Below are 18,641 nucleotides of genomic sequence, written 5' to 3' on the forward strand. Positions count from 1 at the left end.
AACCATGTTGTATGGTCCTACATTTCCATCATGGTGTTCTGATCCTTTCATAAACCACAAGGCTAAAGGTGATGTGGTTTGTAAATATCACCAGATCCTTTGGATGGCAATGTAGGGTCATGTCATAAAAGTGAGCCAGTTTGTATTTTTTATTTTACATGATTATTTTGTGGCAGTTGGGTTAAAAAATGTATTGTTTTTCAAATGGGAATGTTTACTTAAAACTGTAAGTGATGTCTGGTTAAGGGTGAGATTGTTAATGCTGTTCTCCTGATTCATTCATTAAAATGAGAACAGCCAGGTATGAGTTTTTATCATTGGAATATTACATCAACAAAATGCAATAGTAAAGCTCTGCAGGCTGGTTTGAGGCTGTCCACTTGCTGGTTTGATGCAGTCCACTTGCTAATGAAACCCATATGTCATAGGAAACCATGAAATGCCTCCAGAACCCCATGGGGTCAGTATAAGAGCATATTACATGATAACCTGCTATGTGTTTGTCTTCTATTATAGTGTGATGTCATTTCATTGCTCAGATCTGGGAATTCTGTATGATTGTAAATAGAAGACTACAATGTGTTGAGGATAGGATACATCTATCTCTTTTATGTATATTTTTCTTTTTTTTAGGAATAAGGATGTGTAGGGTGATCAGATGTCACCATTTGGCAAGAACTTGTCAAGTCTTAGACTTTCTTTTAACAATCATTTTATACAGTCTGTCAGTTTGTATTGAAAATGAAACATTATTATAATACCTACAATGCACAAATAAATGAATGACCTTTCGAGCAGCATCCACTTGCCATTGACTCATCTGACCATCCTCATGGTGTCCCACTAAGTATATTTAATAAGAAATAATGATTCTGAATGCATTTTTTAAATAAAAAAAGTATTTAACTGTTAGTAATCTTGTCACATCTGTAAACAACAATATAGATTAGAAAAGTTTTCTCTTGTGCACAGATGACACTTTGTCGTCTTTGAGCTTTATTGGGAAATACTGTTAAAATGATTTTATGTTAATACATTTTGTCTTATTAAACAGCAATTTTAACTTTCATGGTACTCTGACTGTAGAGCACACTCTGGCACAAGAATGTTCTCGGGGACATAAATGCATTTCTTTTGTTTCTAATAAACTCCAGGAGAAGCAGTGTGTGCTTCCTAGGTTTAACAGATTGGACTGTAACAAACCCACATGGGAATGAGGAAGTAAATGAAACTTCTTCTAAGAAAAGCAGAATATGCTATGGAAAGATGTAGATAATGTATACCACTTGCTAAGCACTCAATTTCAATTCAATTTCAACTCTTTTTCTTTGAAAAATGCAAAACTAAATATGGAAGTGTGCATCATGCACCCCATGTACCTCCATGCTGACTTTATACAGTCTACTGTCAGTTGACATTGATTTGTACGTGTCAAATGAGGGTCGAGTATTGAGTTCTTGCTAACTCTGCCACACTGGAGAGCTGGACTTTGTGTGGAAGGTGACTCTGTGGAAGCCCAATATAATGTACAAATACTTACTTTTTGTTTCATTGTATTTATTTGATTAAGAAGGCTATGCTTTACAGCAAATATTACATGGTGATTTTGTTTCTGAAAAATGGCCTTTGAAACTAATGCTAAATGTTAAAAAGTCCTTTTTATGTAAATAATTAAAACAGTATGTATGCTGATGCACATAATGTAATATGGTGTGTATGTTGGAAGGGAAAATGTATTTTGAGTAGGGAAATCTTAACTCAGTCATCCATCAGCAAAGATAATAAGTAGCAGACTGTATTCAGCAGCTTTGCATTGAATGATTTGTCATGTTGTGGATTACGTATTGGCCAATTTATTTAGCTTTAACGAAAGCACAAGGGGTTATGTTTGTGCAGAGGGTGGTGCCAGAGAACTGCTGCCACCGGTGGCCACTCTGCACTAAACACCTGCGAACTGAGTCTAAAATTCACCTCCATCCTACAGCTAACATGCTAAAAAAAATCAAACAACAGCATACCGAAACAGTGTGTCGTCTGCTGATTCTGGAGAGCAGTAAATCTGCTGCCTGGACTGGCATGTGGGCCTGGACCACTGCTGCCCCAATGTGACTGGCGCGTACTGAAGCCAGAGAGGGTACTTGGCGTGACCACCTTGCTGACCAATTGAAGGTGGGAGATTAAAGGCATGGGAACACAGCTACAAAAAGCCAACGAGGGAGACCTATGTTATCACTGGTGCCTATTCTGTCCAAGTCATTGAGAGCCCCAATTCATGCTGCATATCGCAAAACAAGATTCTGAAGTCAGCGGATTCGTATCTGTTTGCACCTTGCAAGTGCTAATGAGTATATGTACCTACTTTGCCTGCAGAGTAACAGCTCATTGTTGGGCCTGTGTCCTCACCGCTGAGGCTAGGGTAGGAGGTCCGACTGTGGGCCACAGGGGTTATTATATGCCTAGGCGAAAGCAAGATCAAACTGCTGAACTACTGTTGCCGCACTCTTGGGTTTTGTGTTTCGCATCAATAGCAATTAAGAGCCTCAAGTCCTAGCTATTAGTGGCTCAGTTCTTAAACGGAATAACTGCACCTTTATAATTTCGTTTGTCACTTTTTAAATAAACTGACCTACCTTTTCGCCGCCTCCCCGTTCCACCACCGACACTAGGCCGGATTGTAGTGGAGGGAGGACGGCATCTACCTTTCACACACCGGAAGTGAGTAGACTTCCGGTGCGCACGGGCCACAGGTCATACGGCAAGGACAAAAAGAACATGTCCTCCCCTACGCGCAGCGGACGCGCGCAGCGGGCGCACCGGTGGCGCACCAAAGGTGCGCCAAAGGTAAGCCCGTCCGCGCCTCGACCGGGCCCGGGGCCACACCCCTTAGTCAAATCATACAATATACAAGGGAATCCTTATTAGGGATTAATTCCGGCCCAATTAGTTGCACACAGCCACTAAATATGACAAACTGGGTAGGACCATGGAGCTGCAAGATATGCAAAAACAGGTTCGGGCCAAACAAAAACACCCAGGTACTCAGGCAAATGAAAGGCCTACGATGCGGGCTTATCAACGTGAGGTCTATGGACAAGCATGCCCTACACATCTTCGACCTAATAACAGAAAGGGAGCTGGACTGCCTTTTCATGACAGAGACATGGCTGACACCAAACAGTAACCTGGACGTCACAAACTCCCTCCCCCCTGGATACCTCATTTCCAGAGAGGATAGACTGGACCAGAGGGGGGGGGGGTCGCGATTGTCTATCGGGATACACTCAACTGCCTGAATTTTATGATCCCAGGCCTTAAAGGCGCTGAAAATATGGGCTTCGCAATACAGGTACATGACTCCTTTACTTTTACGGGAGCACTAGTATACCGTCCACCTGGGACACATACAGAGTTTACAGAAAGCATCGGAGAAGCTGTTAGTGACCTAGCCCTTAAATCGGCCAATTTTACAATCCTTGGAGACGCCAATATTCATTTAGACTCCCCCACGGACCAGGCTGCAATATGTTTCAGGGACACGATGAATGTCCTAGGCCTAACTCAACTTACAACTATCACTACACACAAGGCGGGTCATATCCTTGATTGCATCTACTCAAACTTAGAGACACTCAAGGCTAAAACACCCCAAGTACTAACATGGACAGATCACAGCTTTATTCCTTTTGACCTCTCAGTGATGGCTAACAAAACTATAAATAACTTGGGTAGGAAGTCCGGACTCCCCCAGGGGGAACCATGTTGGAAAAATATGATAGGACAGTCGGAGTTTCTTACCACAGAAGCAGAATCCAGACCAACCCCTACGGGAGATCCCATTAGGGACAGTCAGTCTTTCAGGGAGTGGATAAATGCTCTAAGTTCAGAAAACAGCTACGCTGCACCGAGGCCAGGTGCCAGAAAGAAGCAGAGGCCTTCTGCCCGCTGGTTCTCTTCAGCCCTAAAAGAAGAGCAAAGGAAGGTTAGGGCATTAGAGCGGATGTGGTGCCTAAATTATGTGGAATCAGATCAGATCAACTATAAAGCCGCACGCCGCCACTATCATGGGTTGATAAAAACGGCTAAAAAAGAACACTTTACGGAGGCTATAATAAAAAGTAATAATAAACAGAAAGAAATCTTTAAAATTGTCAACACTTTTATTAACCCTAAAACCATGCAGAGGGAATTCCTCCCCTCTCAGAATCTATGTAATACAATAGCGGACTTCTTTGAGGATAACATTCAAAAGCTCACTAAGGATTTCCCTCATCCTCTGCCTCAAGAGGAGCCATCAAAAAATAGAGCTGGCACAATGATGGCCTCCATGTCCTCCTTTCAATCGGTTAGTCTAGAGGAATCCCGGACAGAAATCCTAAAGATCAAATCAGGGTCGCCTTTTGACCCCTGCCCTCTGTTTGTCCTCCACCCAATGGTGGAAATTGCCAACCCCATCATAAACAGCATCATCAACTCTTCGCTCAACCTAGGGTCAGTCCCTGAAGAATGGAAACTTGCATTAGTGAAGCCACTGCAGAAAAAACAATTACCAGGTCCTACAACTCTGACAAATCTGCGACCCATCTCCCTGCTTCCTATCTTCTGCAAACTAACAGAAAAATCCGTTAATAAGCAGCATACTGCATTCTTGGAGGCTAAAAACATCTGGCACCCTAACCAAGTGGGTTTCAGGGCTCAGCACTCAACGGAGTCAGCACTAATCTTCACCTCCGAAACATTAAGAGCCGCAATGGACCGGGGAAAGAAAGCAGTATTGGTACTCTTAGACCTGTCCGCAGCGTTCGATGCGGTCTCCCACACAATCTTGGTGGACCGTCTAGCCGCGGCAGGAATAGCCGGAAATGTGCTGGGCTGGCAGATGGGAGATAGCAGAGTCTCATCTAATCAGATGCTGAAGCCAGTGGATCTTCTGAAACCAAACATGGGTAAACCAGATCAGTGCAAATCTAAAGCAAATGGGTGTGATGAAACAAGAAAACACAGATACAGCCCTGTACACAGCCGGTAGCAAAGCTCTTCCAGTGGACCTGAAAACTGGCCGTCCATCATGGATAGGGAAAAATGACTCATTGAGTGACCATTCTTTCCTTTACATGGTCCACATGCACAAACCGGGAGAGAGAATTGATATGGTAGAACAAGAGAAAACTGACTGTGAGGACAAAGTGGCGGCACATGATACCCAACTAACCAAATGTAGTAACAGACTGACATCAAAACTAAAGACAAAGATTTGGAAGTCCGCTCAAGAATAAATAACCTCTGGCACTGAGCATCCCCAAGACCAATGAAACACATAGCGTAAAACATCACTGTAATACAAGCTGTATCCAGGGGCATGGCCAAGCTGGCGACCAAGATGGCCACTCGGCTGTGAAACTCTGGAGAATGTGCCTGTAAACGGATGCCTGCCGGCACTGCTGAGTGCTCTCTGTTTCCGCATAACATTTGATTCAATGCTCTGAGTGCATGGGATCTTGATTATATAATCTAATGTCACTTGAGATCGCCGTTCGGCACCCTGACAGCAGTCGCGGCCTGACTCCGTCCTTGGAGGCCCAGTGGTGACCAGCACTAGGGCTATGATTTCAATAGTGCAGCAGGTGTATTGGCACCATGACCAAAAGCTCTAGGCACACCACTAAACACAGATTATTCACATATTTTACAACTAAACAGGCTTTCAGAAGTTCCGTTTTCCCCAAGGCACTAGGTTCATGATTTAAATCGTGCAGCAGGTGCTGTGGCACCAGGCTCAACAATTGTGGAACTCTTTTTCTTACATTAAGGCTGTTTTACTGTTTACTGATACTTATCTTACCCTGGCTGCACACATTTAAAACGTGCTTGTTTAACTCTGCTTTATTGGGTGGAACTGAGGTACTGGGTTTTTAGGAACCGGCACAGAACCGGCAACCCAGTGGTGTCAGGGTACACCCGGCGACCTCGAGTCCTTCCTGATTCAGACCACAGAAACTCAGAGTCTTCTAGGTGAAGTCAAAGATCGATTTTATTGGCTTCAACCAAGGTAACAAGTGTCCTAGAAGTACAACACACGGGAAGTATATTCTCAGGAGACTGCTCGCCCTTACAAAATCGGGCTTCTCTTCTTATACAGATTTTTAAGCTTCAGGCAAACATTCTTGGTTTTATGGTAGATCATTGACATATTTTTGATACAAAGAAAAAGCAGAGTCATGATGACATGTCCATATTTCACTTCGTGCTGCATGCAACAAATCACCCAGTAGGGCCCAAAATTTCATCAGATATCGGTGGACCCCCGATAAAAACAGGCACCTCCCCGCCATAAAACAAGTGAAGCAAAAGAGCAGAGACAGATGTGAGCAAGATACGGCAGGTGTGTGCGCACTGAAATGGTTTTATGGTTTGTCGGGCCTCGATGTTATCTTGTTCGGCCACTGGGAGGGAAACTGACCTAACAGGTTTGGCCTGGGGCAATGGCTCCAACTTGTACAGGTCACAGGAAAGTCGACTAAGGCGTGCGTGTCCTTTTGAGGTCGAACCCAGCTGGATTAAGGCCTATGTAAAGGGCAACACACAAAATGGCTGCCATATACAAAATGGAAACCAAGGGTTCAAGGTACCAGTGAGGATTTAGAGGTGAAACCATCACTCGAATGCGATGAAAATGCTTGTGCATAATGTACTCGTCATTCTCGGTCTTTTGATACCAAACTCGTCATGGTACGATGAAGTTTTTATACTCGAGTCCAGAATGGTTACACGAGATCGAGATTTTCAGTACTACAAACCCTCCTTTTGCCCTTACATAGGCAATTTAACCTAATCTCATGCTAATCTGAGTCCAGGTCGATATTCTTAAAGTCATTGAGATGTTGCTGTAACATCATCCTAGTACTTAGCTCGTCTCTTGATACAGGTTTCCTTACACATGATGTGACACAGAGGCCACATAGTGCAGGAGCACACTGCACGCACAGACAGAACAGGAAAAGGATGGCTAAGACCATCCCAATGACCATCAGAATTTTCCATCCCCAGCCGGATATCAGTTCCCAGAACCACCCCATAAATGACCAATCTCCTTTATCCACATGAATAGATTCGGAAATCTTATGTAGTTTGGAGATGGCTTGGTACACAGTTGGAGCGTTATCTGGGATGAAAACGCAGCAGCTTGATTGGATCAATCTACATACCCCACCTCGGTCTGCAAGTATGACATCTAACGCGACCCTGTTCTGAAGGGTCATAAGTTGATCCGACTGGAGTTCAGCAGTCAAGTTACTAAGGGCACCAGCAGTTTCAATCACGGTGGACTCAACTACCCTTGTCAATTGCCTTATGTTCCTGCTGTTAGCCATGGATCCCCAGAACGGCAGAAAACCTCTTGCAAAGTCCCCAAATTCTTGACTTGCAGTGTCTTCTTTACTCAAGACACCTCTAACTATCCTTGTCCTTTGGTAATCTGCCGCTGCTGTGTAGGTGGGGGGCAACAGGAATGAAACAAAACATGAGCCCGAAAAGTCAGGGGGCAACCATGTATAGGCTCTATCATGGCAGATGAAATAGGTACCCTTGGCTGCTAGAAATGCAGGGGAAGTCTGAGACCCAAAAGCATATGTTTCTGTACAGACACTTTTCCCTAACTGAGCTCTGGGATTCCTGCCAATACCTTGCAGACACAGGTTGCCCTGATGGGGTACGATCCAGATCGGGGAAGACCTCTTCGCTTGCTGTTTCTCACTTAAAGTAGCTCCATATCCGGTCACGTTCCAACCTACATATGCAAATATCTCATCATCTGGAGTATCTTCATAAGAAATTACTTCCTTAATCATGTCAACTATACCTTTGACTAGGGCGCTAGTCTTGAGGTTGTCTTTTACAGAACGTAGGGGTTGGATTTCTTGTGCATATATGAATATTGTTCTGAATGCCCACACAGAACCATTATGGCTGAGAGGCAGGACTAGATAAGGGATGCCTTTGTCCGTAGTGTGAGGCATAAATCCACAAACCCAACAGTTAGTTGTGTTCATTACCAGTTGGTGTTGGTGTAAAAGCTGAACAAAGGAGTTATTAATAAACTCTAACCTTCCAGCTGATTCGTGTTCAGGAAGGGTTTGAAAGGAGTGTGGGGAGACAGTAGAAGGAGGTATGGGTGATGTAGTGGGTGCAAATGTTACACGAAAAGAGAATAAAAAGTAACTTATTAAAAATATCATCATACTGAATAACATACAAATGCACAGTATTAAAAAACTTTTCTTTGTCATTACTTTACATAATTTGCGTTTAAAGTTTGTTGGTTTGGCAGGTCTCTCCACCTCGGAAAACTCCATCCTCTCCAGAGTGCTGCCCGCGGTGGGAGGTTGATTCTGCTAAGGGATGCTTCTGTCAGTCCAGGGCAACTCCCTTAGACCAACCAGAACTACCGACCTAACGTCGTTAGCTGCACCCCAAAGACTTTCAGGCAACCGCGGCCCTAGCAGCGGAACCCGGATGGCGGTTCAAAAAACAAAAATAAGCAAGTTTTCTTCAGGTGGGAGAGCTGCACAAAAAAAATGGTGTTTTGGAAGGAAAAAGGATTTATTAGTCCATGTCTTGAATTGATAAGGAATTGCTTTTATTAGTTCGTATTTCTCGGTCTCAAATTATACCGTTGTCTTCCAGGTATTGTTTGGTCCTGGAACAAGAGTTCAGGCTCTGTAGTGTTCGATCGCGTGGATGGTGGCACAGCCTTGCGCAAAATGTTCTTGCTTTCACGTCCAAAGTTGGTTCCTTCTATGTGTGCATCATTGAAAGGTATGGCATGTGGCACGGTTTCAGGTTCTGGGTCAGCGACACCCTTCTGGACCCACTGGTCATACGGCAGAGGAAAAGGGATTTTCTTACAATGGATCCCGTGGACCCAGTTGGCCTTCCCCTCCACCCGAACGGCTGACCTCGTGGAAAGAAGGACAAGGTGCGGTCAGGTCCACCTGGGCTGGTCGTTCTTGGTTCTCTGGAAGTTTTTCACCAATACCCAGGATCCAGGGTCAATGTCGTGACCCGGAGTCTCAGAGACCGGAGGCAGGGTGTCGTGAACCTGTTGATGCAAAACACGCAATTTAGCCGTCAATTCATACAGATAATCAAGCAAAACAGGGTGCTCAATTTCGCTAAATCTGGTGGGTCGTGGCACTCCCCATATGTTGGCCGGGCGGCCAAAAACAATTTCGTAGGGGCTAAGTTTCACTCGTGAATGCACAGTCATTCTGGTGGACAGGAGTGCTAAGGGAAGAGCGTCAGGCCATTTAAGACCCGTGCTCGCTTGGATTTTCGCCAATTTAAGTTTTAAAGTACCGTTGTAGCATTCCACTAATCCAACTGATTGGGGGTGATTTGCAGCGTGGAACTTCTGCCGAATGCCTAGCCCTTCACATACACTCTTCATCACACGGGCCACAAATTCACTCCCATTGTCAGACCAGACCATTCTAGGAATTCCGAATCTGGGGAAGTACTCTTTCACAAGGGCTTTCGCTGTGGACAAGGCAGTATTGTCTTTTAGGGGGTATGCCTCCACCCATCTTGAGAAGGCACAAACAACAACGAGTACATATTGTAAGTTGTTGCACCTCTCCATGTGAATGAAATCTAGCTGCAAAACCTCGAACGGATACGTAGGAGGTGCGAAATGACCAGCTGGAGTTGGGGTTCCCCTACCGGGATTATGTTTCAAACAAACCATGCAATTCTTGACGACATTTTCTGCACATTTGGGAATTCCTGAATTTTTCCATACTGGGGCCAACAACTCGCAAATCCCTTTTACGCTGATATGAGCCATTCCATGCGCCATTGTAACCACTGCAAGCACATATGCATCGGGTAACAACCATCTCTGATGCTCTGATAGTTCAATCCAGCAACCATTCGTATCCATTCTGCCCGTACTTTCTCTCCACGTGCTCAACTCTTTCTCTGTGGCCTCAGCTTGGATGGACTTCACACTCTCTATCGTGTCTTCACACATTCCAACATCACCAGTCCATCTTGTCGGGCCTGCAACATACATTCGGCTCATCACATTCTTTGCCGTTTCCTTCGCGATCTCATCGGCAAATGCATTCCCACGACCAACATCATCAGTCACCTTCTTGTGGGCACTACATTTCACAATCGCCATTTGTAGAGGCAAGGTCAGTGACTCAAGAAGCTCATTCACCAACTGACCATGCTGAATCTTAGCTCCATGCGAAGTCAGGAACCCACGTTCTCTCCACAATCGTCCAAAACTATGGGCCACTCCAAATGCATACTGGCTGTCGGTATAGACAGTCACTTTCATTCCTTTTGACAACACACATGCTCTTGTAAGTGCAATTAGTTCTGCTGCTTGAGCTGAATTATGTGGAATACGTGCAGTTTCAACAATTGTATGCAAAGTCGTGACAGCATATGCTGCAGTCGTGTCACCATTCGTGAGCTTGAAGCATGAACCATCCACCCACAATGTACCATCACATTCAGCAAAAGGAGTATCGGACAGATCTATTCTCCCTTTCATCTCTTCCTCTGTTCTAAGAAAACAATCGTGCTGTTCTGAAACGCCTGATTCCTCTACAATAGGCAATAATGTGGCTAGGTTTAAAGTATTGCACCTTTTTATGTGCACATGACTCGCTAACAATGTTAATTCGTAACCTGAGAATCGAGCACTAGTTAAGTGCTGTGTCTTGGTTCTATTTAACAACGTGTCTACCGCATGTGGGACCATCACGACTAGTGTATTATTCATTACTAGACCAGCAGACTGTCGAATAGAAACAGATGCTGCTGCTGTGGCTCTGGGCAACGCTCTAGCTAGCAGATCCAAAGTCGACAAAAAATAGACACATGGACGCTGCTTTCCTCCAAACGACTGAGTCAAAACCGACAATGCACAGCCCTCCTTCTCGTGGACATACAATGTGAAAGGCTTACTATAGTTGGGGGTACCTAACACAGGGGCCGAACATAATGCTGTGCGTAATTCAGAAAAACTTTTCTGACATTCGTCAGACCAAGGAATGGGATTGGGTGTATCTTCACACGTTAATGCCACCAAAGGTTTGGCTAATAACGAAAAATTCGGAATCCACTGTCTACAGTACGATGTAATGCCCAAGAAAGCACGTACTTCTCTCTGTGTTTTTGGCACACTCAATTTCGCTATTGCCTGAATTCTTTCTGGGGTCAGTTTCCTTCCCTCCTTCGAGAGGTGACCTAAGTAGGTCACTTCTTGTCGGCAGTATTGTAATTTGGAAAGTGACACTTCATGATGGAAATCGCACAAATGACGCAACAATGACAATGTGGCTTTCTTACATATTTCCTCAGTATCTGCAGCAATGAGCAAATCATCCACATACTGTATAAGAGTAGCACCTTCAGGTAAAACAATTGTATCAAGCTGTGTCTTTAAAGCTTGACTATAAATTGATGGACTTTCACAGTAGCCCTGAGGAGCGCGTTTAAAGCGGAAACTGCGACCTCCTAAACTGAAGGAAAAAATATCCCTGCTTTCTTCAGCAATTGGAATGCTGAAGAAAGCATTCTTCAGGTCAATCACGGAAAACCAAGTGGCAGAAGCTGGAATCATAGTTAATAATGTGGTAATGTCGGGGACAACTGGGAATTGTGGCACAACTATTTTATTCACTTCTCTCAAATCAATCACGAATCTGTACACAGGTGGCTGAGAGGGATCAGTTCGTTTAAAAACAGGCAGAACAGGACTATTGCAAACGTTGCCTCGTGTTTCTTCAATGACATCTTTTTCAATGAGATCGTGGACGATCGCCAGCAACGCTTTTTCACCCTCACTAGAGATTCGGTATTGGGGAATTCGTGGCATTTTAACATTGGCTTTTAATGTTATAACATATGGTGGTATTTCTAAAAGACCCACATCATTTGGACCAGCCGCCCAAAGAATATCTGGAAGAAACGACAATTCTGCTGGGAGTGTATTCCTCGACAAATACATTGGAGAAACCACTTTCTTACCTAAAGTAAGCTGTACTCCTGAAGGAGAACAGTACAGAGTCGCATACAATCTTTTTAACAGATCCAATCCCAACAAATTTTCACCACAACCTGTTGTCAGAATAAGGGGTGCTTCTAATTCACAGGGACCAACAGAAAGAGACAAAGGGTCAGAAATCGGGTTCTTAACCGGGGCGCCAGAAAAACCTACAGAAACATTCATTTCGCCAGACAAAGGTGCGCCAGGGAGTTTGGAGTGCATAATAGAACTCTTTGTAGCACCAGTATCCAACAGAAAAGGTTCTGACACACCTGATGTGATTACCTCAACGTATGGTCCATTCTGATCTACTGGAACTGAAACAACTCCCTCTCTTTGTCCATGGCTGTCCTAGCAATCGTTACTTTCCCAATTTTCACTTTCTGTATAGTAGTCATCAGCATAGTACTGAGCTGTTCTACCAGATGCATTATTCTGCTGATCGAACTTATTCATGGAATTTTGTGGTGGAAGAGACTGCGTGTTCTGGGGGACGTTTCCACGTCCTCTACCTCTAGGCGCTTGCTGAACGCCCCTACCTCTTGTGTTTGAAACACCATTCGCACGCTGTAACAAAATAGGACAACTATACTTAAAATGACCCTCTTCCTTGCAATATGAACACTGATTGGGTCCTACGGGGACACGTGGCTGAGTATACTCGACTCTTTGCGAGTTCCTCTGATACTGTCGAGGCTGCTGATAATTATTCTGATAGTTATTCTGACCACCATTATTCTGGCTACCACCACGTGGTGGATATGCTTGCTGTAACAAAACCTTCGTTTTCAACTCTTTAGTTTTCTTGTCTGCTCTATCTTTCTCGTCTTTGTCTCGATTTTCGTAATATTGGGCAGTAGCCAATATCTGTGCTGAAGAGGAAACAGCCCATGAACTCTCAGAATCCTTTAACTTTTTACACAAATCTGGAAGCAGATTGTGCACGAATTTATCAACGAACAATCGCTGACCACCTTCTGTGGTCATATCTTGACCACTGTGGTCAATAAACGTTTCTTCAAACCTGGTGAAGAAGTCAGACACCGTTTCATCTTTCTTCTGCTTACACGCAGACAACTTGTCCCAGTTTACACGTATCGCAGGCATAATCGTTTTCATGTAAGCAATTATTCTACCAGGCAGTTCTGCTATCAAAGGCCCAGGCTTAGCACCACCTGTTTGTAGGGCATCGGCAGCAACGATATTAGCCCATGAGTCGCCTAATTCCTGATCATGATCTGTATGTCTAATTTTTCCCCATAAAGGCTGTGGAACAACGTTCCCAAATAGCATATCGATATCGGCTAAATTCATAATACATGAACCAGCAGTCTGTGACAAATCTTTGTAATACCCTGCAGGATTTTTACGCGGATCAGGTAATGTCTGTTTGAGTGCTAAAACTTCAGCTCGCTTCCATGGGACATGTACCCATACGCGCTGAAAGTGTGGCAGAATAGGGGGGTCGCCCTCTCTCCACTGTGGGGGAACTTCTCTCATGGGGTACTGTCGCGCCTTTTTCCTACTAGACGTGCCATACTCAGATTGTGACCCAGAAGCGCTTCCATTACTCCGATATGACAACAATATTTCAACCGCTTTTTTGACATCAGGACCTACAATCATACCCTCTCCAAACTTGAACCGCACACGACACAACTCTTGCGGGTTGCATTCTAGATCATTGTCTTCCAAATCCTCACAAAGGAAAACTCACATTTGTTCAAAGACCTATCTCTGCGTCGGTGCTTCCCATTGATGGAAGACCTCCATGACAGACTCTACATCATATTTTACAGTATCCATAACCCATTTACGTGCTAAACCATTTAGTGAATCTCTCTCTTGATAGTCAGGCAGTCGACTTCGCAACTGTCTGCGCCCATGTTAGGGGTCGTAGTAGGCGACCCGAAAAGAGGTGCGGAAAGGTTAGTAACAGTGCTGGCCATTTTCTGCCGAACGGAAGGTGAAACTGAAGGGAGAACAGGCGGAGAAACGGGGTGAGACAAGACAGGGTCAGAAGCAATAGCAGAGGGATCATTAGGAGAAACAGAGGGTGCACTAGACGAAGTGGTAGACAGCACAGGTGAAACAAAGGTGATCGGTGAGCCTTTAGGAGGCTGTACCAGAGGAGCAAAAGCCAGCTGAAGAGTAGCTGGTGGGTGCTGTGGAGGAGCAGAAGGCAATGCAATTATAGGTTGCGCAACTAAAGGTTGCGGAGGCGCCGTGGCATTTTGTGCATAGGGGGGTGGCGAACTTAACAAATGCGATATTAATGAATCTTTTTCAATTTCTTTTGCTGCATCTTGCTTAGGAGTCGGCAAGACTGGATAACATTTATCTATTACCATTTTACGTTGCCTGTGCAACTGTTCACTCATCTGTTCTTCTTCATTGTCTTTATACTGCATAGCAGCTTGCATTATCGAAATACCTCTTTCTCTTTTATTTTTCTTCTCTAATTTAATTTCTTTTTGCTTGGCCTCCTTACGCCATAGGCGGAAAGAGTCAAACATTGCCGGCCGGGCTTTCTTCTTAAAAAGTTTAACTTCCAGGTTATCTAGGATTTCGGTGTCAAAACTACCGTGTTGGGGCCATTTTAAAACACCGTCTTTTCTGGTGTATTTTATCCACACTTCGTTATATGTGATGGGGCCTACTCCATGTTTCACATATAGTTCATAAGTTGGAGTTCCAACCGGAGGAACCGGACACGAGTCCTCCAATCGGGAGTCCCTATTATTACAACCAAGACAAAACAAATGTCCAAGTCTAAGACCAGGCATCTTCGCTCTCTAGTCTAGCTCCAAACTTCAAAGGATTATCGATTACGATATTTCTCGTGAATACATGAGTCCCTCGGTTTTTGGTTCTTGCAAGTACCAAACAAAACTATCCCAAAGGATACCCAAGACTAAGGTTTACTAAGGACTGGGAGACGCTCCACTTATACTTAACTGAAATATCGATGACGTCACTTAGAAGACTCGTCTTAGTGTTTCGCTCTACCAAACTTCAAGGGTCCAAATCAGGGCGATAGCCAGGGCAGCAGTCCTTCGTAGCCGTCGGGAAGCGGGTAACCTCGCAGCAAAGACCTTCGGACCACGTCGACATGCAGGGGTCGTTGAAGTGGTTGGCCGTCCTCCAGAATTTTCACACGAAGCTCCTCACGAACCTCAGGCTTGACCGGTACCGCTGGAATCGCCCCAAACGTTGGGCGCCAACTGAGGTACTGGGTTTTTAGGAAACGGCACAGAACCGGCAACCCAGCGGTGTCAGGGTACACCCGGAGACCTCGAGTCCTTCCTGATTCAGACCACAGAAACTCAGAGTCTTCTAGGTGAAGTCAAAGATCGATTTTATTGGCTGCAACCAAGGTAACAAGTGTCCTAGAAGTACAACACACGGGAAGTATATTCTCAGGAGACTGCTCGCCCTTACAAAATCGGGCTTCTCTTCTTATACAGATTTTTAAGCTTCAGGCAAACATTCTTGGTTTTATGGTAGATCATTGACATATTTTTGATACAAAGAAAAAGCAGAGTCATGATGACATGTCCATATTTCACTTCCTGCTGCATGCAACAAATCACCCAGTAGGACCCAACATTTTATCAGATATCGGTGGACCCCCGATAAAAACGGGCACCTCCCCGCCATAAAACAAGTGAAGCAAAAGAGCAGAGACAGATGTGAGCAAGATACGGCAGGTGTGTGCGCACTGAAATGGTTTTATGGTTTGTCGGGCCTCGATGTTATCTTGTTCGGCCACTGGGAGGGAAACTGGCCTAACAGGTTTGGCCTGGGGCAATGGCTCCAACTTGTACAGGTCACAGGAAAGTCGACTAAGGCGTGCGTGTCCTTTTGAGGTCGAACCCAGCTGGATTAAGGCCTATGTAAAGGGCAACACACAAAATGCCTGCCATATACAAAATGGGAGCCAAGGGTTCAAGGTACCAGTGAGGATTTAGAGGTGAAACCATCACTCGAATGCGATGAAAATGCTTGTGCATAATGTACTCGTCATTCTCGGTCTTTTGATACCAAACTCGTCATGGTACGATGAAGTTTTTATACTCGAGTCCAGAATCGTTACACGAGATCGAGATTTTCAGTACTACAGAACTTTTAACCAATATTGTTCCACTAATAAAATACAATAAAAATTCTGTCATGTGTTTGTCGCTAATAAAAAAAAATCTGTGTCATGTGTTTGTTGTAGGCGCATTATGTAGCATAAAACCGAATTAAGCGATTGCAGTGCTTAACTTGAGCACGCACCGTTGTGCTCTGTAGGGATGTTTTAACCTCTTTTATGTATTGGGACAGTTTCTGTATAAAATTCCAGCGCCAGACAACTACCGTTGAGTCTTGGATTGTAAACACAATCATGTGTCTGGTCTAAAAGTATTCCTTGAGTTTTGTGATTGAAGCCTGTTCCTTCGACTGACCGGGAAGGGAGGATGTGTAGTTTCTAGGGCAGTGAATTAGAAAATTCCAGTTGCTGGGCATTGTTGGCACATTACCTCAAAGCTTGTCTTCATGATCAAGCGTGTTTGGTGACTGTATGGCATTTGTGCTGCTCTTCTATTTTCAGAAGATATCTATTATTTTGGGATAATAAAAAACATTTTTTTCCTTCTTTGGTGTGGGTTCTCTACTTTTTTAACACCAAACGTTTAGCTTAGTAAGCAAGTTGGTGGTAAGACCGGCTTTTTTCGGGCAGACCTTTACTGTGCACATTATATTGTCCTAGCACCAAAAACATGTTATATCATTTGCTGTATTTTCCATTGGCCGTATGAGTAAGCAGGATATATGACGTTACCACGCGTTCTTTTACCACGCAGACCATTACCACGCATTTTTTACAACGCAGGACCCTTTACCACGAATACCTTTACAACGCAATACACTACAACGCAGGTACTATTACAACGCATACCATTACAACGTAAGTATAGGTAAGTAAATAATATGGTAAAATAATGTAATTATTAATAATATTTTTTTAATTAATAAATTATTATTTTAATATTTAATATTTTAATTATTTATATTAATATTTATTTATTAATTTTTAAATATATATGTTAAAAATACCCCTGTACCCCAAAACCCAAACCCAGCCCTGAAACCTAAAAATACCCCTGAACCCCAAATCCCAAACCAGCCCTGAAACCTAAAAATACCCCTGTACCCCAAAACCCAAACCCAACCCTGAAACCTAAAAATACCCCTGTACCGCAAAACCCAAACCCAGCCCTGAACCCTAAAAATACCCCTGTACCCCAAAAACTGAAAACTGACCCTGAACCCTAAAAATACCCCTTTACCCAAAAACTGAAAACTGACCCTGAACCCTAAAAATACCCCTTTACCCAAAAACTGAAAACTGACCCTGAACCCTAAAAATACCCATTTACCCAAAACCCAAACCTAAAATATTTTAAATAAAATTATATACTTACCAATACTTACGTTGTAATGGTATGTGTTGTAAAGGTATCTGCGTTGTAAATACCTGCGTTGTAATGGTATGCGTGGTAAAGGGTCCTGCGTTGTAAAAGTTGCGTGGTAAAGGTAGGTCGTGGTAAAAGTTGCGTGGTAAAGGTTGTATACCGAGTAAGCAACATGGTAATTGAGCAATACTCTGTAAACGTAAGCAGGAGTTATTATCTAATGGTGAGAATTTTGCCATTCATTTTTCCGTGCACACATTAGCTCTGGTTCCTTCTGCCCTAGACCATGGAAAACTGGATGGTAACTCTGAGCTTGCAGGATGCCTACTTCCACATTCCAGACCTGCCTGTCCAGGCACTACCTGCGGTTCATGATCATTATAATTTAGTTGTGCTCCCTTTTAGCCTTACGAGCACTCCTCGGGTGCTCACCATGACGACGGCAGTGATTGCAGCACACCTGTGAAAGTCGATGGTTCCAGTCTCCCCCTAGCTATATGACTGACGATTGGAGGAAGGCTTGCCCTAGGCATTGTCTCCCACCACCACTATGGCAAACCTCCTACACTATATACTTTTATTTGCTGCCCAAACCTGCAACCCTTTAAATAACATTAACATATCATAAACAAGTAGAATGTTCATGAACAATTATAACTATCCAATGCTCATGGCTGTCTTCCTCTTTATACTGCAAACAAACAAGGATGAAAGTAATCCTCTGGTGCCAAGGAAATAAAGAAGTTTTGAAAAACCAAGTTGTTGTATATCCCAATCCTAGGTGGGATTATCTGAAATAAGAGAAAGATTAAATAATTGGCGAAAAAACGTGCGTGATAAGCATGTTATAAATGTACACATTAAGCAAGCTTAACAAAACTCAAAGAAACAGTTTTATCCCTTTTCTCCTCATATCTGGGTGAGGAGGGTGGGATAATGTTAGCCTCCGTATGTCTTTAATGAAATCAAGATTCTCTCTGCATCATAATTGGAGAATCGTCATTTCATTACAAGACCGGAGGCTACCATTATGCTTGTTCAAAGCTGCTAAAAGCTATACTGCTAACATGCTTTATTGGTCTTAAGTAAATTTTGGCAAAGGTGTTTGCGTTAGACCAATC

The 18,641-nt window shown here is 43.8% G+C and overlaps 1 protein-coding gene across 2 annotated transcripts in view; it reads left to right on the top strand.

The window, feature by feature from the left end:
- The window catches only part of LOC144772264 (uncharacterized), a 1,157,681-nt gene that overhangs the window by 695,518 nt on the left and 443,522 nt on the right, over nt 1-18,641 (top strand). The gene's annotated exons all lie outside the window — the stretch shown is intronic.

The sequence above is a fragment of the Lissotriton helveticus genome, chromosome 8 (genome assembly GCF_964261635.1).
Source record: "Lissotriton helveticus chromosome 8, aLisHel1.1, whole genome shotgun sequence".
Taxonomy (NCBI): domain Eukaryota; kingdom Metazoa; phylum Chordata; class Amphibia; order Caudata; family Salamandridae; genus Lissotriton; species Lissotriton helveticus.